The following is a 26010-nucleotide window of genomic DNA, read 5'->3' on the forward strand; positions in this document are numbered from 1 at the left end:
AAATATTTCATGACTTGCATCAGGAGGAAAAGAAAAATTTTCAAAAATGCAAAGAATTAAGTAGATCCTTAACATGACAGCATCACCATAAAAAAAAAAAACCACTGAAGAGAATGAACCTTGTCCTACAGAACACTGCAAAAGTTTCCAGTGCATCAGGAAATGAGAATGCAGGGAAAAATTGTGGCAAAGAATGCAAGAGCACAACAATGGTAATCACAGTTAAGTATTGGTGGGTAAGCAGTTTCTCATATAGGCAAAAAGCTTGCACCATTAATAATGCCTGTAATAAAAATTCAATCATGAGTGAAAGAGCCAAGCTAGCATGTATAACCAAAACCTGGTTAAGCATGGAGGTGGAATCCTCCCAACTCAGAAATTAGGCCCTGTGGGATTCAAGTGTGGCATCAGATGTGATCCCATGGTATGGATGGAAGAGTGGCTATCAGTTATCAGGGAGAACCCTGTGGCTTCAGGGATGCTGCATCATCTGGATGAAAAACCCTACTTGTAAAATTGGGCCTGAAGGATCAACTTGGGATTATTGCTTCCCTGATGCAGCTGCTTGATTCTGCGGCCAGGTTGGCAGTGGAATTTTCTAAATTCATAGACTTGGGACACTTCAACTTGGCTTCTCTAGGTATGAAATTGAACATGGTTCAGCATTCATGACCATCATGACAATAGGCCTGACCCACAGCTCTGATCATGAATCTATTTTTTTTTGTCTCAGGGCAGAAACAATGTGATACAATCTGATTATGGAGTAAATGTATATAATTCCTTGTCATAGTGAGATCACTTTATTTGTCGGAGTACTTCTGGGCTGTCTCCTAACTCAAGCAGGTAGGATCCATTTCCTCAGTCCATTGCACTGGGGTTTCCCTAACATTCTAGTACTTCAGATGACTGAGGTCTTAGAACCTGGAACAACTTATTCATAACCTGGAACAAAACAATGGGCTTTGGATCAGATTGTACTGTGTAGCTGCTTTTAGAACCTAGATAGCCCTTTGGGTTTTGGAAATAAAACAAAAGAAACGCCTACTGTTGGAGGAAGGTAAGGAGTAAATCCAATTGAACATGGGTTTTATTAAAGATTACCCAAGGGTGCTAAGAGTGACAAAATGTAACTGCTCATTTGCTTGCATCATATCTGCAAATTGCCAAACAGTGGCTCTGTTTAAGGTGAATTAACCCATCTTGAGGAGAGAGAGCCTGGATAAACACCTGCAAGACTGCTGCGAGGAACTTTTAGGCATCTGTCAAATAAAACTGAATTTGAACGTGTTTGTTTCAAATAAGTGCTTCTTGATCTCCCAGCAGCTTTCAACACTATCTGTAAATTGTTGGGTGAGGTCATCCAACATCAAGGGGCCAGATACTATCCATATACTGATGAGACTCAACTATACATCTCCACCCTGGCTCAACAAAGTGATGTATCAAAATGCTTTTTCAGTGTCTGGAGGTTGTGGGAGCCTGGATGAAAAGGAATAGTTACAACTTGAGCTCTGGTAAAACTGAATTAAGAACTTAACATCTTTAGCTCTGAGCAGGGTAGTACCCCTTAACAGAGCTAGTCCTCCTATGCTCTTGGGGGTCATCTTACTCTCTTTCAAGAAATAGTAACAGCTATGGCTAAGAGAACTTTTGCACAGATACATCTTTGTGCCAATTGCTCCTCTTAAATTAGGAGGCCCTATTTACTATCACTCATATTTTGATTGATTGTTTCCATCTGGACTACTGCAATGTATGGGATTGCCTTTAAAGACCATTCCAAAGCGGCAACTAGTCCAGAATTCCGAATTATAGGTGTGAGTCAGTTTACCCAAATATCACCTCTCTTCTGTGAGCTACGCTGGCTCTTAGTGGACTTCCAGGTACAATTCAAGGTGCTGGTTAACATCTTATTATATATATCTCTTTTCACAGCAAATTGTCATTGTATTTGCAAGACCAGTCTCCAATGTCTTCCCTCATCTGGCAAGCTCTATCTAGCAATGTGGCCATAATCCAGTCCCATCTATTAAACCATGTCATTTAATGGGAGTGTACTTTTTCTGTCATAGTACCTGGCTTAGGGAACAGCATATCCTACAAAATTTGGATGGCCCTGACCTTGATGCCCTTTTGTGCAGTGTTTAAAGAGCCAAATTTTTCCTTGAGCACTGAACTCATCTCAGTGTGATTATTACTTTTTTTAAGGGACTGGGTGGAAAGTACAATGTATTTTCTTTTATTCTTTTTTCAATTTATTTTAATTGATATTAATCACCTAGAGTTGCATTTTGATTGGGAGGCCATATAAATCTATATAATTAATAAATATATAGGAGGTAAGGCACTATGCTCTCTGTAAATTTTAATCACTGTTCTCTTCATCAGGTGAAAAAATAATAATTCTTTAGAAGACCGGAAGTCCTCCTGACTAAAAACTGGATCCATAGTAGGTAGTATCTCTAAACGGTGACTTCAGCATAAATACAGGTCCTGCTGTGCTGAAGAGGGAACTGATTTTACAGAATTAGTGATTAGAAGTGGAGAGGGAAGCTGAATGGGCACAGTCAAAATAACAGAAGTACAGTTGTACAACTTTGGCTAAATATGGGAACACTGTGGTATTATCAGATACAGTTGCTGGGAAATTTAGGATTTATCAATCTAGTTCTAATGTCTCTCTGACACAAAAAGCAGACCTTTGGTCCTACAGGATTCCCTGCCTTTATTTTAATGCTGTATTATTTTATTTATATATCATATTTAGAGACCGTTCATCTTACTCCCAGAGCAACTCTAATTATTTACCAGGTCCTTAAAAGAAACCATGTGCTATACTTATCATGAAATAACTAGCAGAAAAGGATAGGATTTGAAGAAACTAACAAGTGTGTCAACTTTTCAGCAGGTATTTAAAAAGAAACTAGTAGAATGAAGCTAATGAAAATAATTTCGTCACTCTTAGCTAACTGTGAGATGATGAAAAATAAATAAATAATGCAAAAGGATACGTTTTTATAATAACAAAGGCTATGTTTTTATAATAATTCATGTTCAGGCCACAAGTCCAAATTCCTAGATATTTCAGACGGTCCTGGAGGAACTAGAGGGGAGAACAATTTCATTTAATCTAAATCTATGATTTAATTCCATTATCTGATTCAAAATTTTTGAGGAAACAGAAGGTAATTGGAAATAACCAAAGAACTATTACATTTAGCATAAATGCAAATAGGAAACAGCATCCAACAGTCAAGTATGAGTATGAAAGGAGAAACTTCTAAATTAGGGGAACATTGAAAAGAGACATTGAAAGGAAGAGCCAAGAAGATTATATCTTTTCATAATGTTTGGATGTTCTTCAAAAGCACAATGGCTTGTTTTAATTGGAAAGTAACTCACAATGTCAGAAAAGGTCAATTAAGTAAAGAAAGAAGCCAGCAATGCTCTCTATCACTACCGTAGCCAGACTGTGGCAAAACTTTCTTCAAAAAATAAAAATCTTGAAGGAGAATGCAAAGGCACAAACTTTGGCCTAAGAGATGTCAAAGTTTAACAAGCAATGCAGAAGGAAAAGGAACATCATCATGATCTTTTGAGGAAAGCAAAGGAAAAAATAACGGGAAGCAGTAAGAATGTATTTAAAAATTAATTGGAGCAAAAATCTGGCCAGGTTGGGTTGTTGGATATCCCAAAGTGTAAGAAATATTCAAGCATGATACAGAGATTACAGAGGAAGTAAGTGAATTTTTTTCCATTTGGTCTTCATTATAAAAGATCTGGGATAAATGTATGTACCCATACTGACTCTTCTCAGGGAAGGAACCCAATCAACTAAGAAAACTGTAACAAGAGGTTTTTGGACATCTCGAGAGACAAATCTCCAGACGCTCATCTGATTTATTTATATTTCAGATTTTTTAACTGCCCATCTCCCTCAGAGAGGGGCTCTGGGCAGTATTTACCAGAGTTATTAGAATTAAATTGTGAATCCCAAAGATGATGATGATGATGATGATGATGATGATGATGATGATGATGATGATGATGATGGTAGTAGTAGTAGTAGTAGTAGTAGTAGTAGTAGTAGTAGTAGTAAATGCAACACCAACTTTTACAAAGGACTTGGGGAGATTCATGAAGTTATATGTCAGTCATCAATATCTGCTCCAAATAAGTTGTTAGAAATAGTAATTTAAAAAAACTAATATTAAAACACACGATAGAAATTAGCACAGATTCTGGAAGGGTAAATACTGTCTCACCAATCTTCTAGAGATTTTTGAGAGTATCAACATGGATCAAGAAGAGCCTGCTGACATTGCATACTTGAATTTTTAAAGAGTTTTTGACAAAGTTATTTTTTCTCTACCTTTGAATAAATGGTGAGCATGTGATAAGATCTTTCCTAATACCAATTCCTAAATAGTTAAAAAGACAGAAAGCACAAGAATAAGAATGGGCAATTTTATCAATGAAAGGAAGAAAAAAGTGGAGTCCCTTAAAGAACCAAGTCACAGCAGTGTTTTTAAGCTTTTGATAAATGACTCAGGGGTAAAGCAGACAGCTGGTCTTTATGGATTATACTAAAATAGCTAAGATTTTGAAAACTAAAAGTGACTGTTAAATTGCAAATGTTCTTTAAGAAAGTGATTCAATTTAAGCAAATGTAAAGTGATGTATTAAAAATCCTGATGTCAAATTAGCTTCTGAGCTGTCTGGAACTAACTAGGTTCATTCAAATATACCATGCCTACCCCCACCCCCCCAAATGTACGTATCATTGCATAAAAGAACATGTTAGTACATACCTTGGTTCCTTTCCGCTGCCTTAGGTTTGCTGCTTTCACCACTTTGGCTGGAGTTGAATGTTCTAATAAAAATGGAGAAAAGTCAAACATTAGAACACCAATTTCATTACTGAAATAATATAGATTTATGTACAGAAAATGCAGTTTCCATTTCTGATTGAATCATGTACCCAATCACATTATACAAGATGCAAGGTTTATATCTCTTCTTTAGTCCACCCCAAAATAAGAAAACTTAAATGTCATGCTTCAATTCCTACCAAAGTGAATGTGTACAACTGCATATCCACTGGGATTGGATATACAGTCCAGGCTATAAATTGCATCTGTTCACTGAAAAAAAAAAGAGCAGGACTGTTTCTGAAGAGTTAGCATGCTTTTTGAATTTAGGCTCATTAAAGTCTTTCTCCAAAAAGTGTGTCTTCTGGTAGATTGGGGGGGGGGGAGAGATACTTTAATGCAGGGGTCTTCAAACTCAGCCCTTTTATGACTCATGGACTTCAACTCCCAGAATTCCGCAGCCAGGCACGCTGGCTGAGGAATTCTGGGAGTTGAAGTCCATGAGTCATAAAAGGGCCAAGTTTGAAGACCCCTGCTCTAATGTCTGAATCCATGGGAGGTGATAGAATCATCCTTATCTACCATCTTTTCTTTGCAGAAACTGCCAGTGAAGTTGATAATTTGAGCCTCTACAGATACTAAATACAGAAACAGTTTTAGAATGTAATATATATCTAGATCTAATCCAGTATCCATCAACCTAAGGCAAAATCCAAAATCAAATCATGCTGCAAACTTCAGAATATTTTCTTAGTTTTCTTCTCTGTTTCAAAAGCATCCTGTTACAGTATACTCTGGACTATGCAAGGAAAAGTTGAACAATATACTTTGTTCACCAACAGAAAAGAATAGAAGGTTCTGAACAGGGTTCACAACTGTTAATAAAATTGTAAAACAGCTATCACATGGTTTCAGGCATGATAACACACAACCAGTTAAATATCCTAAACTGGCTATCAGTTTAGAATAATAATTGTTCTAACAATCTTGCTAGATAAGATATGATCATTATGAAATAGCTTATAAATTACAATGCTACAGCTATTCATAATGTCACAAATAGTAGGGTTTAAAAAAAAGAGAACACCCATAATATTTTTCATAGATTTCTTGATGTAGAATGTCATCTACAAGATATTATTTTCTTCCTAACTTCTCTGTACTGATCGTAAGAATCTCAAGTACACTGTACCTGAACTAATGTGCAGTTGGCATAGAAAAAGCAGACTATTCAACTTTAACTGCATTTCAATATGTTTGCATCGCCTATAGTAATATATTTGAAACATTTCTATTTTTCCATCAATTCCAGCCAGATAGCTAAAGTAACACATTCAAATTAGTAACCTCTACTTACAGATCTAGAACAGCTATATTCAAAGCCATAACTAAGAGAAATTTACTCGTTTCCAGAGAGAGCTTGTTTTTAACTGCAAAGCTTGTCAGTTTAAGCCTATGTAATTAAGGCATTTATACTGTAACATTCTCAACAGATCATATAAGTTTAGCAGTAATTTTCTTGTACTGCTTATTTATATGGACTTCAGATAAAAACTCAAATGCCACTTAGCACATGCACATACAGTATCTCAAAACACACTAACATGTTCATTGCTAATATTATCTCGCCTCTCCCTGTCAGTTGCTCATGTTCCAAAGGTTAGACTTAAGCCTCACAATGTTCAAAACCCAAAGCAAGTACACACTGCATTCACCAGAATTCTGAAGAAAAATTCCTGATGGAATCAAATAGTAAATGCTCTGTCAAAATAACAGAACTTCAAGTGCTGCTAAAGGAGTACTTGAATTCATTTTATTCAATAGTTCATGAACTTTCTCTGTCTTCTTTTAATGAAACGGTGTGCCAAAAAGGAATATGCCCAACACACAATCTATTTTGTGCATTATAGAAGTGCCATGCAGTTTTGAAGGGATGGTTAAAAGTGGAATAATGACATATGGGGGATTTATTTGCTTCAAGTTTGGGAAGAAGTTATTTCCAATAAACTGAGAATTATTTAAATAATATTATGGATGACACTATGAGGTGAGGTTAAAAAAAAGCGGAATCTGAAAACAGAAAGTGTGTGTAGGTAGGTAGGTATATATATATATACACACACACACACACACAATCTCCAAAATTGTCTAGTTTTCTCACATGTAAATTACTTCAATCTCTCTTCTCCCAACCTTTTCACTCACAACTTCACAACTTTATATGCATCCCTTTAAGTTTTGCACCACCATGGAACCATATTACAAAAGATTTTCTCTCAGAAGAGATGTAGGAAACTTTTCTGTATCCAAATGGCAGAAGCTAAGGACAGCTCCTTGATATGAAGCATGTCTAAAATCTGCTTTGCAGCAGGCAACTGTGCATCTTAAAATATAACCCAATCCAATTCTGGGTCACAAGTCTGCCCATTGCACTTCAGCAATTCTGGACAGAGTGTTAAGCTGTTCCACACTATAGATACTACATGCTGTCTTACTTCTGTTTAGGATGATCATATAATGAATATTAATAAATCTAATCAGGATTTTTCTGCAGTCCTAACAATCTGCGATATAATTTTTTGTCACCATGTACTCCATAAACACACTCAGTATGTGTCAGAATCTTCTGCTAAATGCTTACAATTATGTATTTTTTTTAAAAAAGGCTAGTAAGATAACATCAACACCCAAAAGAGATCAAACTGCAGAAAAGAGCAAACTAATATGATAAATCTAGAACTATAGTAACAATAGCAAAGAATGTGCAACTAAAAAACAGAATTGCCATAGAATGTCTACATTACAGGAGTACTTTTTGCTGATATGGACAATACATAAATTATTTATCTAGCAACACAGGACAACAACCCAAGTTTGTTATAAGCATGCAACTCTCTCTAGGATTCCAGAAAAGCAAAAACCTTTTATTTATGTGTTGAAACAACAGGCAGTGGTTGTTGCTATCTTCCCGGTGGTTCCTCTGAATGTTTATTTGCTAAGTTTTGTTGATGACTGTCTAATTTGGGGCCAATCAATAAAACATTTCTCACTAAAAAAGGCATTTATAAGTAGAAGACTAAATACCATTAGTGCCGTCCCAATTTTGGATTAATACCATAAAGGAAGGAAACTCTATGTAAGACAATAAAAAATAATAGCTGGTCTAATATTAATAACAGATCTGCTTCCCCTCCCCCAGTCCTGCTTGCTACCTCATCATGGTGTGAGTGGGGGGGAGGAGAGACAAAGAACACTGGGAGTGTATGCCAAGAATATTTAATCACAGCAGGGTCACCCAAGGCAAGAAGGTCATCTCAGATGACATCAGCTAAAACAACCAGGTATTTATCAGTGATACAGGAAGATGCTTGAGGTGGACAGTCACTTTAGCAACAATGACAAAGCCATAATTTCATTTTACATGGGAGAAGGTAACAGTAAACCACTCCTGTATTTTACCAAGAAAGCTGCTGGATAGAAAGCATAATATGACTGACGATACATTGCAGATGAAGGGTCTCCCAGGTTAGAAGTCACTCAACATGCTACTGAGGAAAATCTTAATGCAGTGGTGGCGAACCTATGGCACGGGTGCCAGAGGCGGCACTCAGAGCCCTCTCTGTGGGCACGCGTGCCATCGCCCCAGTCCTAGGCCTTCAGCTGGGTTTTATAAAACCTTTTCACTTTAGGCCTCCGCTGCCGTGTGCAAAAAAAAAAAAGGTTCAATCAATCAGTCAATTTCAACTTCACGGGGGAAAAAAGATCTTGCAAAGTTGGAATTGATTGATTGAACTTTTTAGTCCCACCCAGTCTGCCATTACCACCGCAGCCATGCCCACCCAATGGGCCATACACCCCAATTGGCCACACCCAGCCAATGGGCCACACCCACCCGGCACCCAACGATGCATAAGTGGGTTTTGGGTTGCAGTTTGAGCACTCAGTCTCTAAAAGGTTCTCCATCACTGTCTTAGTGTTTATTACAAAAGTAGATAAAGCCTCTGAACATCTAATTTGCTTCTGTTATTATGCAGGAAAAGAAAATTTGAAGCTGCCAAGACAATTATAATGAGAAAGTGGAACCTATGAAATATGAATGTTGGAAAGTTCAACATATTGGAAGAAGAACTGAACCAACCAGACACTGGCATAATAGGCATTAGCAAATTCAGCAGACTGAAATTTGTCACTTTCAGTTAAAGATCATATTGTCTATTGCTTAAAATATGGAAAACAAAACAAAAAAAAGGAACAACACTGCTTTCTTTAGTTAGGAAGGATAACAAAAACAATACTTTATGCATTTAATGACCAAATGATATGAATTAGATTTTGTGGACAACCTTTTAATAATAAAAATATCCAAGTTTATGTTCCAATTATTGATGTAGAAGAGGAGGAGGTGGTTGCATTTTATAATTTATTTATTCATATATCACATTTAGAAATGATCAAATGCAATTTGAAATCAACAGAACTGCAATCAAGATGTGCTACTTGAGGTTGGAGATTGAAATGCAAAAGTTGGAAATATTAAGGAGAAAAATGTAGTTAAATTGTATGGAAACCAAGTGAAGCAGGATAATGACATTACTTTCTGCCAATTAAATGATTTCCCCACTTTAACAACCTTCAAAAACTAATATGATGGCCATATAAGATCACCATATGGAGTACACAAAAGTCAAACTAACTATATTATGTACAAGGGGGAAAAAAGCTCAGTTATAATAGCAAAGACCTAACCGGGGGCTGATTGCAGAACAGATCTCAAATTGCTCATGTGCAACTTCCAAGTTGAGCTAAAGATGAAGAATGTCAACAGCCTTCTACAATATGATCTTGAACATATACTCATTTTCATGGAGAACCGCAGGAATTGTTTTGAAGTACTAAACTTCATTACAGGGAATTAGAGAAATTGTGGAATGAACTCAAAGAAACTGTTAAGGATAAATGTGAAAGGGGACTGCCAAAGAGCACAAAACAGAAAAAAGCAAATTGGGTGTCAGACTAAACTACAGAAATTGCCAAGAAGAGAACAGAAGACAAAGCCAAGAAAGACAAAGATTGCAGGAAGGAACTTAACAAAGAATTTCAGAGATCACTGTTAGAACACTGAAGATGAAAATAGATATAGAAAAAGAAAAAAGAAAACTCTTCTAAAAGAACTCTGAACTCAGAAGGAGCTTCCAGCCTCAAACTGATATGCTAAAGCACATCAACACCAATAAAACAGATTCAAAGAAGATCAAACAAAGATTAAACAGCATATTAACATTCTTTACTATAGAAATGTCAACATCCAAGATACTACTTACAAGAACCTCTAGTAACAGAGGACAGATCAGCACAGCTGTTCATTTTGCAACCCCCCCCCTTAAAAGCAGCAAGAAAAATACAGAAAAATACGATCTGATCTGGAGCCAAATTGAATGTGTGTCCTCTTGGGCTAGACTAAGTCGAGACTGGGAGGAGGCCCCAGGAAGAGAGGGCATGGCAATTTGGCTGACTTAGTCTATGGGCAGAAGACAAAGCAAAACCCATTGGTGGATTCTCCACTGTCATGCTGGAGAACAGTACAGTGGCCCAGAAGTTGGAAGAGGTCAATCAACATAATAATACAGGCAGTCTTCAACTTACAACCACAATTGAGCCCAAATTTTTTGTTGGCAAGCGAAACTGTTGTTAAGTGAGGTTTGTCCCATGTTACAACTTTTTTTAGCAAAGAGTGACCTGGATAACTTTCCATTATTGCATTTACAAAAAAAGACTTGTTAAAGCTTTGAGGAATTTGTGAGAAGATACAAAGATAAAATGAAATGAAATCAAGTTCTAAGGCATCAAGATTGCTTGTTTAGATACAAGATGAAGTATGGGAAGGACAGATTGTTGTTTTAAGAGAAGGTGACATATATTCATTTTTGTTAATTTGCGTTAGTTTTTATCCTTTTAATTGCAATTTATCTTCTAACCCATAGAATACATTTTCGTGTAAGAGTAAATTTCATTTGCTTGTTCCCATGAAAAAGTATTCATTTTTTAAAAAAATCAAGCCTCAAGATATAGTGTATAATACATGTAATTACATAAAAATATAAAAACAAGATGCTTCATAAGATATCAGATGCAACCACAAATGGAAACAAGACATAGAGTTAATTATAATTTAAGATTCCTATTTTGTTCCAGTCTCAGAATCCCACTGCTGACCTGTTTGGAGGATCAAAACTTACAGAATTCTAGTACAGAAGAATACACATACAGAGTATTTATAGTGTGCTAAAACTGTAAATAAGAGGGCATTTTATGAAAGAAGTTGAAAGTTCTTTATCCTGCAATATAAGTAATTCTACAATCAGGTTTCTGCAAAATGAGAATTCTTTTTTTTTAAGTATTGCAGTATTACCACCATTCTAAAACTTTAGCACGCAGTTAAAATACAATCTTTCAATAAAGGATTTATCAACTAACAGAAAAATATCTGCTATTACCCTTCTTATTTCTGCATAAATCCCATGTTAACATGTCACTTTAAAAAAAAAAGACTAAGAATGGTCATAATTCTCTCTATAAATTTGGTATTAGTATAAATAGTACAGAATGCATCTAATGTTGTATACGTATAAATGCTTTTTGTGCTGGATAGGGAAAAGTGCAAGGTAATGATTTACATATTCAAGGTCATTTGTTCAAAAGATTATACTTCTCATTCTAATTCAAAGGGCATCCCAGTCCCTGTTTTAAAGAAACACAAACAGCTAGGTCACTCTGTCTTTCCAACCACTCCAAAGACAAGAGAAGAGAGAGAAAAAAAGAAATCTTAACTGTACCTCCTCATTTGCAGTATGTGAAACTGAAGAAAAGGATTCTCGGGAAAATCCAAAAGTTGACTGCCTTTTAAGAAAGTTATATGTCAAAAATAATCAGTTGGCAGCTCAGATGAACACTTAGCTTTTGAGTGTCCAAGTTTCTAATCCAATCTCAAGCATACAGTCAAAAGTAAAAGAATTATTAACAGAAGAAAGGGGGAGGAGGAAAAGTACACTCAGGAGTGGGCTGGTTTTTGAAGAGAGTTCCCAGCTGAAAGCCATATTAATCCTTCCACCTGTGTTTGTCTATCATAACCTTGGATTAGAACTCTTGAGAAAATCTACATATTTTTTTTCAGCTGTCACAAGGCACTTCCAGGAACATAAAGCAAACCACCTTCTGAAAATTTAACCTTATGGGACCATCTGTCCAGAACTTTAAGCAAAAATGGAAGTTGAGCTGTGCAATTCATTTCAGAGCATGCAGAAATATAAATGTTGTACCTTTTAAAGAAACATCTTTCCTTGGTACCATGCAGAGAAATACAGAGAACGCTAATAGTTGTACTACCTTGTCACCCTGAAAAGTACCTAAAATAATTGTCAAAAATTTTCTTTATATGTAAGTTGAGCAATGCCTCAATTTAAGTATCACATAAAGCCATAAAAACTTAACTTCTATAGAATCAGACTTATTGTTTCATCTAGTTTAATACTCTGCAAAATAATTGACAGCATTTCTACAGGTTTAGGCACATTGTGTTTGCAATCCCTGTGTTATCTGAAACAATGTGGGACTGAAGCATTCTGCATGCAAACCATGCACGTTAGTATTTTCCCCTCACAGGCTACTGTACTGATAAGAAAAAAAAAAAAGTCTCATTAATTGCTATACAAGTACAGTACTTCAAACAATGCTGCAATACAGGAATAACTGAATCAATACTATTTGGTGATAGAATAAAGTCTAAAATATTCAAAAGAAATTACTATTGCCTAAGAACACTATTTTTTAAGAAAAAAAAGTGAACAAAATCTCTTCCTACAATCCTGGCTGTTTTCGTGCACATATGCAGCTTGGCCTCTAATGAAAAACTTGTTAACAGTTAATTATTACCTATTCAAATACATGATCTCTGAACAGACTGGCAGTCAAGGAAAGCCAAGAACGATCTTTCTCTATTAAAGCAGAGTCAACTATATCACAATGCTAATAATGCTTCATTTCTGCTCTTTCTTCCATGACAACCACCAATCTCTACCGGAGAAATCTTCCTTTTGCATCTTGCATCTCTACTAAGGTGCAACGGCACAACTGTGCAGAAAATGCAAAGTTTCAATTGAGTGACAAACCACAATGGAAATCAGAGCAATGTGATCTGCAGGAGGCCATATTGAGAGCAACATGCAGATTAGTATGTATATTTGTGGGTGGGTGGATGTGCCTGTAAGTAGAGGTGAATACACCAAAATTTCATTTATAAAAATTCTGTTCAGAACCCAAATTTATTCTATGATTTTGATATGTATTTTAGTAACTTTTCATTTGGACATTGCATGTTGTCCTGAATCAATCTGAGTTGAACAGCCATGAAAGTTAAATACGGCAATCTTCAACTTTTGAATGTCACTTAGCAACCATTCAAAGTACTGATGGACCCTCCAAAAGGTACTTATGACCTCGATTTGAAGTTCTGGCAGCCGCCTCCCCAGTCACATGATCACATTTTGGGCACTCAGCGAAGTGACCCAAATTTACAGATGTTTGCAACAACCCATGGTCATACTGTAAGTTGAGGACTATCTGTACATAATAATTTGATACCCATGTTTATCTAGTGCTCTCCAGATGTTTTGGGCTTCAATTTCAATCAATATAGATAAATGGCCATGGTTTCTAGGAATTTCAAATAGACTGAAAAAGGTGATGATTTTATTTTTCAATAGAAGAGAATGTATATACAGTGCATTCAGTATTCAGACCCCCTTCACTTTTATCAATTTTGTTATGCTGCAGCCTGATTCTACAGTTGTTGAAATTTGTTTTTTTCTCATTAATCTACATTCAGTACCCCATAATGACAAAGTGAAAACAGAATTTAAGAAAGGTCTGTAAATTTATTAAAAAGAAAAAAACGGAAACATCACATTGGCACAAATATTCAGACCCTTTGCAACAAGACTTGAAATTTAGCTCAGGTGCCTCCCATTTCTCTTGATAGTTGCTGACATGTTTCCATACCATGATTGGAGTCAATTAAATTAAATTGATTGGACACGATTTGGAAAGGCACACACCTCTTTGTGGATGGCCTCACAGCAGACAATGCACAATGAAGCAGGGCAAAAGCCATGAAGCCAAAGGAACTGCCTGAAGAACTCAGAGACAGGATTATTATAAAGCACAGATCTGGAGAAGACTACAATACAATTTCTGCTGCACTGAAGGTTCCTAAGAGCACATAATTCTCAAATGCTGGGCGCAACCAGGACTCTTCCAAAAGCTGGTTGCCCATTCAAACAGAGCAATCAGATAAGTAGGGTCTTAGTAATAGAGGTGACCAAGAACTCACTGATATCCAGACATCATGTGTGGCAATGGGACAGAGTTCCAGAAGGACAACCATCACTGCAGCCCTCCACCAATCTGGGCTATATGGCAGAGCGGCTAGACAGAAGCTTCTCAGTGCAAAATACATGAAAGTCCACTTGGAGTTTGTAGAAAAGCATGTGAAGGACTCTCGGACTGTGAGGAACAAGATTCTCTGGTCTGATGAAACTAAGATTGAACTGTTTGGCCTCATTTCTAAAAGCTATGTCTAGAGGAAGCCAGGTACCACTCATCACCTGCCCAATATCATACCAACAGTGAAGCATGGTGATTTTTTAGCAGCAAGGACTGAGAGACTGGTCAGGGCTGGGGGAAAGCGGAATGGAGCAAAGTATAGGGATATCCTCAATGAAAATCCATTCCACAGCGCTCAGGATCTCAGACTGGACCAAAGGTTCACTTTTCAACATGATAACTATCCTAAACACACAGGCAAGACAACACAGGAGTGGCTTAAGGACAACTCTGTGAATATCCTTGAATGGCCCAGCCATTCACTAGGGCCCAGCCCTAGTGAACCCTATTGAAGATCTTTGGAGGGACATAAAAATGGCTGTTCATCAACAGTCATCACCCAACCTGATTGAGCTTGAGAGGATTTGCAAGGAAGAATGGCAGAAAATCCCCCAATCCAGTATTCAAAGTTTGTTGCTTCAACGAAGTACTGAGTGAAGGGTCTGAATACTTATGCCTATGTGATATTTCAATTTTTTTCTTTTTAATAAATTTACAGACATTTTTAAAATTCTGTTTTCACTTTGTTATTACGCAGTACTAAGTGTAGATTAATGAGAAAAAATGAATTTCAGTAACTGTAGAATCAGGCTGCAGCATAACAAAATTGACAAAAGTGAAGGGGGTCTGAATACTTTCTAAATGCACTGTAACTCGGGCCTGAATTGTGGCGTCCTTGGTGCTCTCTGAGCTTGGTTGTTTGCTGTTCTCCAATTACATAATATCAGTGTGACATCATGCCCTTACCTAGTTGGATAATGAATCATCTGTAAGTAAACACTATATTCAAATACCTAATTCAAGGCCAAGTATACATATTGTTTCACCATTGTATCAATAAATTTAATATTTTATTTGGGGGCATTTAGAAGATCTGTTTGTTACATATTTCTAAACAATACTTTTAAAAGGGAAAATTAAAATGAAGGGAAATGTTTCTATCCTTACAGACCTAAGTTATAATGCACAACCATTCCATGCCAAGGAAAATATTCAGATTCAACAATACTGCGCGCAAACATCATGTGAAGCATGCAGAATCAGAATCCCAATATCTTCAACCAAGTAAAATCAATTCTCAGAAAAAAATATACACAAGCCAATGTAGATTGTATTTCATAAGAAACTTTCTGTAAGATGTTAGGTGAAAAGTATCAATTACTACACTATTAGGATTTTAATAATGCTGAAATTTAGAGAACCAAGGCCATGCAATTCCTTGAATAATAATTACTGCATTTAGCCTTGTCTGAGAAGTATGGCATATTTGTTTCAGAACAGTTCAAACAGTTGAAAAAATAAGTGCAATATTAAATTGTATCAATTTAATCAACAGGAACAATACAGAAATTAGAATAAAAGCAAAATTAGAGTAATACTTTTCTTGATCCTTTTTCCCATGTAACTCTTATAGGTGTAACTAAATAGAAATGACCATGTCTGTGTCAGAACAGCAATTAAATGATCAACTCCACTTAAGTTGTATTGTATCTCTGATTAAAAACTAAACGCTAAAAATTGCATTAAAGCAATATGCATATACAGATTGCTGTCATTCTACAAAGGTGCAATTTTTCCACTTTTTTCGAGTAAAATCCTTGAAAAAAATTAAAATATCAAAATTTCTCTATGTCAAAATGCAACATCTCTGGATATTTTACTTTGGCTAGGGATGATTACGTGCTTCAGGTATCTTTCTTTCCTAAGTAGCTCCATAGCTTGTTGAATGAAAAGGGGCATTGTCTTACCTGAACGCCTTTTCTCAGCATGATGATGGAGAATCCACAAATGGTTTTACTTCATCTTCCTGCCCAATAGACTAAGTCTGACAAAGTTACCACGCCTCCTGCTGGGCCAGTATTACCCAGTTACGATGAAGGCGAAGCAACAGACGAAAGTCTGACGTGTTGGCTCCTCCTACCCCCGACACAGGACCTGACGGACACTGAAGGGGTGGGTGTGGATTCTCCATCATCATGCTGAGAAAAGGCGTTCAGGTAAGCAACGCCCCTTCTCCAGCATGAGGATGGAGAATCCACGAATGGGACATACCAAAGCTGCCCTGTCCCTATGGGAGGGAACCAGTCTGGGCCTGTGTCCCACTTGATGACACTATTTGCTGTAGCATCCTCCGGCCAAATGAGGCATCCGCGGAGGCAAACTTGTCTATCTTGTAGTGCCTTACGAATGGGGAAGGTGAAGCCCAAGTCGCCGCCCTACAGATCTCTCCAATGGACGCCTGTGTTGCCCAAGCTGCCGAAGTTGCAGCGCTGCAGGTGGAATGAGCAGTGATAAGGCTTGGAATGGATAGGGAGTGCAATTGGTATGCCCTTGCAATGCAAGCTTTGATCCACCTGCCTATAGTTGATGATGAAACCTTCTGCCCCATGGAAGAGGGTTGAAAGGAGATAAATAGTGCCTCTGACTTGCGAAAGGCAGAGGTCCGCTTGATGTACTGGCGTAGTGCCCTGCATATGTCCAGAGTGTGCCACTGGCGTTTTAAGCTGTGAGACGGACGAGGGCAAAAGTCTGGTAGTATCACTTCCTGTGACCTATGGAACAGGGTATTTACTTTGGGAACAAATGACAGATCCAATCGAAGGACCATCCTGTCATTGTGGAAAACACATAGGTTCTCTCTGACTGAGAGAGCTGCCAATTCCGATAGTCTGGCTGATGTGACGGCTATTAGGAAGGCTATTTTCATGGTTAGGAGCTGCAGTGTACAGGTCTTAATGGGCTCAAACGGTGGTGAGGTAAGGGCCTGTAAGACCTGTGACAAGTCCCAAGAGGGATATCTATGGACCGCAGGTGGTTTGGTGTTGGTCACTCCCTTGATGAAGGAGCGCACCATGGGGTGCTCAGCTAAAGGAATTGAACTGTTGCATGCAAGCACCGTTGACAGAGCCGCCACCTGCCTGTGGATGGTATTGGGCGCTAAGCCCTTGTTGAGCCCCTCCAACAAATATTCCAGGATTCCCGGGATGGTGATGGAGGAGAGACCGAACTGTTTTTTTGTGCACTAGAGGCAGAGGTTTTTCCATGTGGCATCGTAGATCCTGTTCGTAGAGAGGCGTCTGGATGCCTGAATCATGGAGATTATGCCCATCGAATAGGACTCCCTGGTCAAGAGTCGCCGTTCAAGTGCCAGACGGTTAGTTGGAGCCACTGGGGTTCTGGGTGCTGCAGGGCTCCCTGGCTGAGAGCAATGCGACCTGGAGAGATTCTCCACGGGGGAGAGATGGAAAGACCACAAGGTCAGCAAACCACGGCCGTCTCAGCCAGTGTGGAGCAACTAGTATGACCTCTGCCCGTTCTTGTAGTATCTTGCGGATGACTACCGGGATCAGAGGGAGAGGAGGAAAGGCATATAACAGTTCCCTGGGCCATGGACTGCGGAGAGCGTCAGCTCTCTCTGCCCCTGGTGCAGGGAACCGGGAGAAGAACCGAGGGAGCTGGGAATTCGCTGGAGAGGTGAACAAGTCTAATGTCAGGTGACCGAACCTCTTCGCTATCTCCGTGAATAATTCGGGATGCAGGCACCACTTTGAGTGATCTACTGTCGACCTGCTTAAAAAGTCCGCCTGTCGATTTGTCTCTCCCGAAATGTGCTCCGCCTTGAGGAGAGGTTGGCCTCTGCCCAGGAACCCAACAACTGGGCCTCGGTCATGAGGGGCCTGGACCGGGTACGCCCTTGCCAGTTCATATGGGCTTTGGCCGCTACATTGTCCGTAAGGACTAGGACGTGTTGTCCCGCTACCTTGTTTTTGAAGTGGTGTAGGGCGAGATGTATGGCTCTGAGCTCCAACAAGTTTATGTTGTGCTTCAGGTCCGGTCGGGACCACCGGCCCTGAGCCAATTGTGATTGTAGATGAGGTCCCCAGCTGAACAGACTGGCATCGGTAGTCAGAGTGAGCCGGACTGGCTCCTTGAATAATGAGCCTCTGGCTACCGCTCGGGAGGTCTACCAGCAAAGAGATTTCAGGGATTGAAGTGGAACCTTGACCTTCTGGTTGGAGGAGCTGGTGCCCAGTCTCTGAAATGGGAGCAAGAACCATTGCAGGCTCCTGGAGTGCAGTCTGGACCATGGCACTATGGACATGCAAGATACCATCTTTCCTAACAATTGGGAAAGGATGGAGAGAGAAACGACACGCTCCCTTTGGACTTGAAGTATCAGGGTTCGGATGCTGTCCTGGCGCTCCTGCGACACATAGACCATGCACTGCCTCGTATCTATGATCGCGCCCAGGTGGAGGAGGCGAGTGGAGGGAGCTATCTGGCTCTTCAGAAAGTTGACCGAGAACCCGTGGTCCTGGAGGACCCCAATGGACAAGGTCAGGTCTGATTGAGCTGTCTGAATGGAGGTGGACTGGATGAGGATGTCATCCAGATAGCACTGGATCCGAATCGGAACTAATCTTAAGTGGGTGGCCAGGGCTGCCAAGATCTTTGTGAAAGGCTGAATGGTAGGGCCCTATACTGATAGTGATGGTTTGTGTAGCAGAATCTGAGGAACCTGCGATGGTCGGGAAGGACGGGGACATGCAAGTATGCTTCCGTGAGGTCGATGGACGTCAGGAAGTTGTCCCTCCTGATGCCGGCCAAAATGGATTGGAGCGTCTGCATCTTGAATTTTTTGTAGATTAAATGGGAATTTAATGCCTTCAGATCGAGTATGGCTCTCCATCCTCCTGAGGCCTTTGGTACCATGAAGAGGATGGAGTAAAAGCCTTCTTTTAACTGTCCAGCCAGCACTGGTTCTATGGCCCTTATCTCTAAGAGGTGACGTATGGCCTCGTTCATGAGGCTCCTCTTGGCCAGATTCCGCGGAGCTGGGCAAGGAATAAAGCGGTCTGGGGGTCTGGACAAGAATTCCAGGGACAAGCCGCCCCTGATGGTGCTGAGTACCCAAGTATCTGTGGTGGTGGCCTCCCATTTGTGGATGAAGAGGGAAAGTCTGCCACCTATGGGGAGCCCCTCCCTGAAGTCACTTATTTCTTCTAAAGGGACGGCCTCCCGTGCCTCGAAAGGGCGCATGGACTGGAACTGTTGCCTGGGCCTGGGACCAGAACATTCCAATTGGTGGTCAGGCCTGGGAGGAAAGGAACGGGGAGGCTGCGCCCACTCCGATCCTGATCCCGAACGAAATGGCTGTCTGCAGAAGTACAGATTAGACTTTCTGTCAGCCTGTCTGGAAAGGTGGGACATCACCTTGCGCTTGTCTCAGTTCTCCACCAGATAAGGGTTGAGGGCCTCTCCGAACAATTGTCCGCCAGTGTAAGGGGCGGTAGATAAGCGCCATTTTGATTTTAAGTCCACTCGCCATTGCTTAAGCCATAGGAGCCTGCGGGCTGTTACATTGGAGGCTATGGCTCGGGATGAGAACCTGGCAGCGTGTAGTGATGCATCTGCCATGTATTCCGATGTCGCCAGTAACTTACCCAGGTTCTGGTGGGCGCGTACCTGTTCCTGGGGAATCATGGCCTGGAGCTCTCGGAGCCATATGATGGAGGTTCTGGCGAAGGAGGTGGATGTGGATGCCTTTACTGACCATGCCAAGGCTTGGTGAGACCTGTGTAGGGAAAACTCGGATTTTCTGTCCTCAGCTCTTAAGGTTTCAGCCATGTCCCCTGATACGGTGGAGGAGGAAAAGAGCGGTTAGGAATTCATCCACAGCTGGAACCTCCAGGATTTCGGATAAGGCAGAGGCGACATTAAAGAGATTCGTGTCCGTTTCCTCTGGTGTGGGGGGGTGCCAAGAGATCCCCATTGTTTCTTAATGGTATTTAGAAAAAAGGGGGGGCAAGGGATATGCCTCTGGGTGACCGTAGGCTCGGAGAACAGTGGTTTTGGGTCTTGGCTGATGGAAGGAACTGGTGGAGGCTCCTGATCAGGGCTAATCTTGGCTGAAATGGTTGCTTTGAGCAATAGCGACCTAAACAGCGTTGGGTCAAATAAGCCTACGAAGGGGGAAGGGTCCAGAGATGATTCTTCATCCTCCATCAATTGTATGTCCCTTGATACTTCTTCCCCCGAGTATGACTCTTTGTCCTGAGAAGACCGGTCGGAGGAAACAGAACCCGGATATTCTGGAATGGGGTCTATTTGGTAGTAAGATGTTGTCATTGGTGGCGCAGATTCGGGCCCGGGCCTCTGGTGAAATGAGGAGGTCATGCCCTGGGCAAAAGCTTGGGCAATTAAGGCTTGAAACTGCTCTGGCCACACCCCGTGAGAGTCAAAGGGACGGAGTCCAGGCGCTGTGGGCATAAATGTGGCTTCCGGCCCTGAGTCCTAGGCGAAGGAGCCACCCATTGAGGGCATGGTCCCTGGTTAAGGGGTCTCACCTCCCCGTCTGGTCTCCCCTTCCGGGGACCATGCTCGTTCCGGGCCTGGACCGTACCGCTTGCGTTTTGTTTTTGAGCCTTGGAGAATTGTCTTTCCAAGGCAAGGTGCCTCCTACTGGCCTCCTTCTCAGCCGCCTTAGAGGGTGTTTTGCTCGAGATAGCCTTGGCTTTGGCCTTAAGCTTCTCTGCAGCCTCTAGTTTGGAGGACTTACGCTTCTTTTTGGCAGGAGTGCCAGAAGCACCGTGCACAGTCTGAGGAGCTGCGTTGTCTGCCATCACGGTAGAGATCCCTCAGTGCTGTTCTGAGAAGGATCTCAAGGTATAGGAGCTGAGCACTGGGTGGTTATTATCCCAGATACTGGAAAGAGCCAGTAATTGCTCCAGACAATGGTGGCCGCTGGACCAAATATTGGCCTCTTGCACACCAGAATGCTCCTGATGGCTATCAATGCCTGAGAGCGCACTGATGGCGCAGTGGTCAGGCTGACGGTGGCGGCCAAAACAATTGGCAAGCGCCAGCACACATGTCACTGTTAGTGGCAGCAAATCACCTGAGCGATAAGTGCCTGCGCACTGGCCTAGGTGGTGGCGGCAGTGCCAAAGGCGGGCTAGCCACTTCGTGTGGTGTGATTTAAAAGAGGTTTAATAATTTTTGTTAGACTCTGATCTCAACCAGTACAGTAATGCAGACCTAGGCTGAGGGTTGCTGTACAAGGCAAAAGGATAAAAGACAAAGGAAAGGCCTCTGACTTAATTTCTCATGTATTCCTTTGAGGCAACCGTAGGCCTAGACTCCCTGAGGAATAAGGCTTGCTGTGGCCTGGCAGGGAAATTGAATCCCTCCATTGTCAAATCACCCAGCAAGCCAACGATCTAAAATGGCATCCGCCTACTGAGGGCTTTTGGGAGCGCCCTGCCTCCTCAGAAATGTGGTCTCAGTCAGGACAAGAATTCCAGAGACAGGCCGGCTTAAATAATAATAGGATACCTGATGCAATAGGCAGTAGGAGCCTTGGCCTTAACTGATCTGCCGGTGAAGCGAAAGGGAACAGAGAAACACGCTTTAAATCGAAGGGGGGGGGCGGCTGTCGTCATGGCACGCAAAATGGCGGTCGCGACTCCCGCCGCTCAGCTGTGCTGCGGACGGCCCTCCCTAAGCCTTTTCTCAAGTCAGCGGTTCTGAAGTCAGTCGGTTAGAAATCTTCATCAGAGCGGCTTGAATTTTAGCCGCTGACAACAGCCTGAGGCAGCTATGTCTGCAATGTGTGGGGAGGGGAAGAATGCAGCTGGGAAGATTATCGCAGCGCTGATTGTAGCGCTGCAATGAAAAGGTTTGGAAAGTCCACGAGTGGGAAAGTTCATACAACCTGCGGAGTCCGACAATGGAGCCAACAACTATGCGTCCTGCTGGGCAAGAGACTAAGTCGTAACTGGGTAATAATACCGGCCCAGCAGGAGGCGTGGCAAATTTGTCAGACTTAGTCTATTGAGCAGGAAGATGAAGTAAACCCATTCGTGGATTCTCCATCCTCATGCTGGAGAAAAGATCATTTTCTAAAGTTTTCCAACCATTTGGATCTGACTTGGCAACAAGGTGTCCTAATTAGGCTGTTTTCCACTGGAAATTTAATTTCCTCAAGACAAAAAAAGCCCCCTTTTAAAAGAAGCAAAAAACAACAACAACCCACAATATATTTTTCTCATAATCCAAATTAGAATATTTTTTCCTTAAATTAAAAGGAAATTCAAAGCCCATTAATGTTTACTTTCTTACAGTTATTCAGGCAGTATTCAAATTGAAGCTTGGATTGGGATTTAACACAACAAAACCTAAACTATTTTCATTATTATTTTTACTAATTAACTACAATAAATTATTATACCATACTTTGTGAATCTTGTAAATTAAGTTGGGTTGAGAGAGCACCATTGGGCCAAAGTCTCCAGGCGAGTTTTGTAGTTGCAATAAAAACTTGAACATTGTCCCAATCCAAGTTAATCACCACACTGAGCTAGTTTACAAGACAGCAGAAAAATTGCTCTACAAAGTGACAGAAATAATTTTAAGGGTGGTATTAACCAGAATCCATTTATTGTGAGCTTTCAAAATACTGCTTAATAAGACTAGCTGTAGAAAAACAGTACGCTGCAACTATTATAAACTTGCATTTTTTAACCGGTCTTTTCTTTCAGTGTTAATTGATTTTCAAAAATTCTGACCAAACAAAACTCAAAAGTGTCAGTTATTGAAGCATACAATACAAAGTTCAGGTTAATATTGATGCATGCTAAGAAGAATGGAGAAAAAAAGATCTAGAAATAAGAAGGTGTGTGATATTTTAAAATCCAATTCTAATATAATTGATTGATCAGCCCACCTGTATAAACAAGGTGCTTTTTCCCAGAGAACTAAAAGTATATTTAAACCAGTTATTAGTTAAGCTGGTATTGGCACTGTTCTGTTTTCTGGGAAAGAAAAATGACAAGGGGCACATCTACTTTGCATATTACACAGCATATTCCTTGCATAAAAGTAAGGAAGAAATATTTTCTCATATAAATACAACAAAGAATTGTTCAGAGGCTAAATTTCAGCAAAACAAACAAATTCCAGCTAGAGTACAGTCTGAAACACATTATTTTAAATTACAATTGTCTTTCAGATGATATAAAATACAAAAAACTTTTAATAATTTCACACTGGCACAAAGCCATGACAAAAATAATTTATTCTTACAGTGTAAATGAAGTATTTCTCACTATATTTAGTTAACACCTTGTTAGCTGATTTAAAACAGCCTATTACACAAATCTATGTTAAATACATAAACTGGAATATCAGAAATGTATTTAAAATTGACATCAGATTATTTAAGCTAGTTATTCCACATCATAATAAAGCTGGTCATATGGATGTAGCCACAAAAAAACTTCAGCTTAAGGAGCAGCCAAAAAGATAGGAAATTGCAAAATTTAAATAAGCCATAGGTACAGATGAACACAGAAAGATTTAGTAAAAAAAGTGATTTAATAAAGTATGTGGATTACATTTACTTTTCTGATCTGAGTCAATGGTTCTGAGTAATAATTAAGGAAGTACCCTGGAGTGGATGAAATTTATATAGCTGGATTCCAGGATATATAGAGCCCTGCAAATGCCAATTGTTAGAGAAGCAGATTTTTTTACAAATCCAGTGAAAATGATAAAGAGAATAGTACATTTCATTTAATAAGTAACTACTATTTTGCAGGATAGCCCTCCCTGTCAAATTTTGGGTCTTTATACCCTGGTCTTGGCTGTCACCAACAACTCAGCAGTTCCTGTTGCCACAACCTATTTTCTAGGGGACACTTGATTTGGCTCCTTCATTTACCCCTGCAATGTGCGAGAGACAAGTCTCTAGTAGTCTGCCCAGCCTTTCTGGCAGTTAAAAGATCAAAACCTAATTGCAAGACTAGACCACCTAACATAAATTCTTACTAGACTTTGTATTTTACCAACTTCTTCAAAAAATCTACCTGAAGCATCTGTCCCCTGCTTCACTTTTCCTGGGCTTCCTGCTTCCAGAGAATTCCAGTATGCTTCAATTTTGAACCTACTGAGGAGATGATAAACCCCAGCATTCTTTTGGTATTCATCTGTTCCTTCTCCAATTCTTCCTCAGGATTTAAAATAATTGAAAGATATTTTTTTTGTCAGACAAAAAGGCCAGCATATTTTTCTGTGTACATGACAGAGAAAGTATTTCATCCTTGGAAGATGGTGATTTTCTTTCTGGCATTGTGAAACATCACAATGTTTCTCCATCACAGTGCTTCTTGCAAGCAAGTAGATGAAGGCCAACCAATTCCAGGACTGCAGGAATGAGATGTGACATTATTTATGATTTATTTGTCCCATGTTACTCATTCTATTCATTCTTAGAACTAAAATGCATATGAAATGTAAATGCATAAAACTTATTTTAAAGAGTTGTTTTAATCTCAATGGGTTTGGTCAACTCTTTCTGACCTCAAAGCAAACTCCCAATATTAAGTATTATTGAGTGCATTAAACAGTATTTGGTCGAAGGATCATCATTACTTACACCTGGATTTTTATCACATAACAAAAAACTTATAGCCATATTTAACTCCCCCCCCCTTCAATTTTCCTTCATGTAACTCAGTGGCCACTTGAAGTCAAAACAGTTTCAGGCTTTTCATTAACAGTCAAAATGCATAATCAACTAGGGCACGGGTCGGCAACACACGGCTCCGGAGCCGCACGCGGCTCTTTGGGCCTTCTCCTGTGGCTCCGGAGCTTCCTCCACCATTTGCAGAGAGAGAGACAGAGACAGAGAGGCACTTGTGCTTCCCTTCTCTCTCTGTCTCATGTGGACTTGCCCCCTCGTGGGGCTAGTGATTGGCCCTGTGCCTGGGCACCCCGCCCCCTGGGAGAAGTGCAGCCAGGAAGTCCCTTTCCTGGGCTGGCCCTGTCCGAGGCGCACGTGGCCAGGGAGACGCGCAGGGCAGCCCCGGGATCCCCCCTGGGAACAGCCCGCTGGAGCCTCCACTGAGCAGGCCAGCCCTCCCGCAAGCTGCAGCCCCAGGAAAGGGGTCCCAAGCCCTGAAGGCGCACAGCTCGCTTTCAACAGGAACAGCCCCCCGAAGTCCCGCACTTCCCCTGAAACCCACCGGGAGATGGGAGGGGAGGCGACAGCAGCTGCTCTCTAAAGGGACCTCTCGCCAGCCAGGTGGATCTGCTGGGGCTGGCAATCCCCGCCCGGGAAAGGAAGGTAGGCAACGAGTGCCAGATCCCAGTGGGGGAAGTTTGCTCCGTCCTTCCTTTCCTTTCGGGTGCTGTTTCTGAAGAGGGGGATACCCAACTGGAGCGGGAGGACCCCTCCCCAGCCCATCCCCACACCTGCCGAGGCCCCGCGGCTTCCTGGGGAGCCTGGCTCGAGGCTGGGGTGGAGAGGAAGCCAGGCGCTGTAGAGCCCCAGAGCCCGCATGTTGACCGGAGGAGTTCCTCTCCTTGGCGCAGGGGATCCTGGGAGCCCGGCTCCCCCCACGGCCCGGTGCTGGGCTTTCCCCCTCCCCGAGTATCCTGCAGGCTGGTTTGCAGGGGGGATTCTGGTGGGGTCTCCAGA

At 40.9% G+C, this 26010-nt stretch overlaps 1 protein-coding gene across 1 annotated transcript in view; it reads right to left on the reverse strand.

Annotated features, from left to right (window-relative positions):
* The window catches only part of LARP1 (La ribonucleoprotein domain family member 1), a 53499-nt gene extending 29088 nt beyond the window's left edge, over positions 1-24411 (reverse strand). The window contains exons 1-2 of the mRNA XM_029284847.1: positions 24398-24411; positions 4815-4876 (exon numbers count right to left, since the gene is read on the reverse strand). The gene's annotated coding sequence lies outside the window, so the exon portion shown is untranslated. The remainder of the gene's footprint in view (positions 1-4814; positions 4877-24397) is intronic.
* Positions 24412-26010: the final 1599 nt, after the last annotated feature.

Source organism: Protobothrops mucrosquamatus, unplaced genomic scaffold (assembly GCF_001527695.2).
Source record: "Protobothrops mucrosquamatus isolate PMUCROS unplaced genomic scaffold, P.Mucros_1.0 scaffold1018, whole genome shotgun sequence".
In the NCBI taxonomy this organism is placed as follows: Eukaryota; Metazoa; Chordata; class Lepidosauria; order Squamata; family Viperidae; genus Protobothrops; species Protobothrops mucrosquamatus.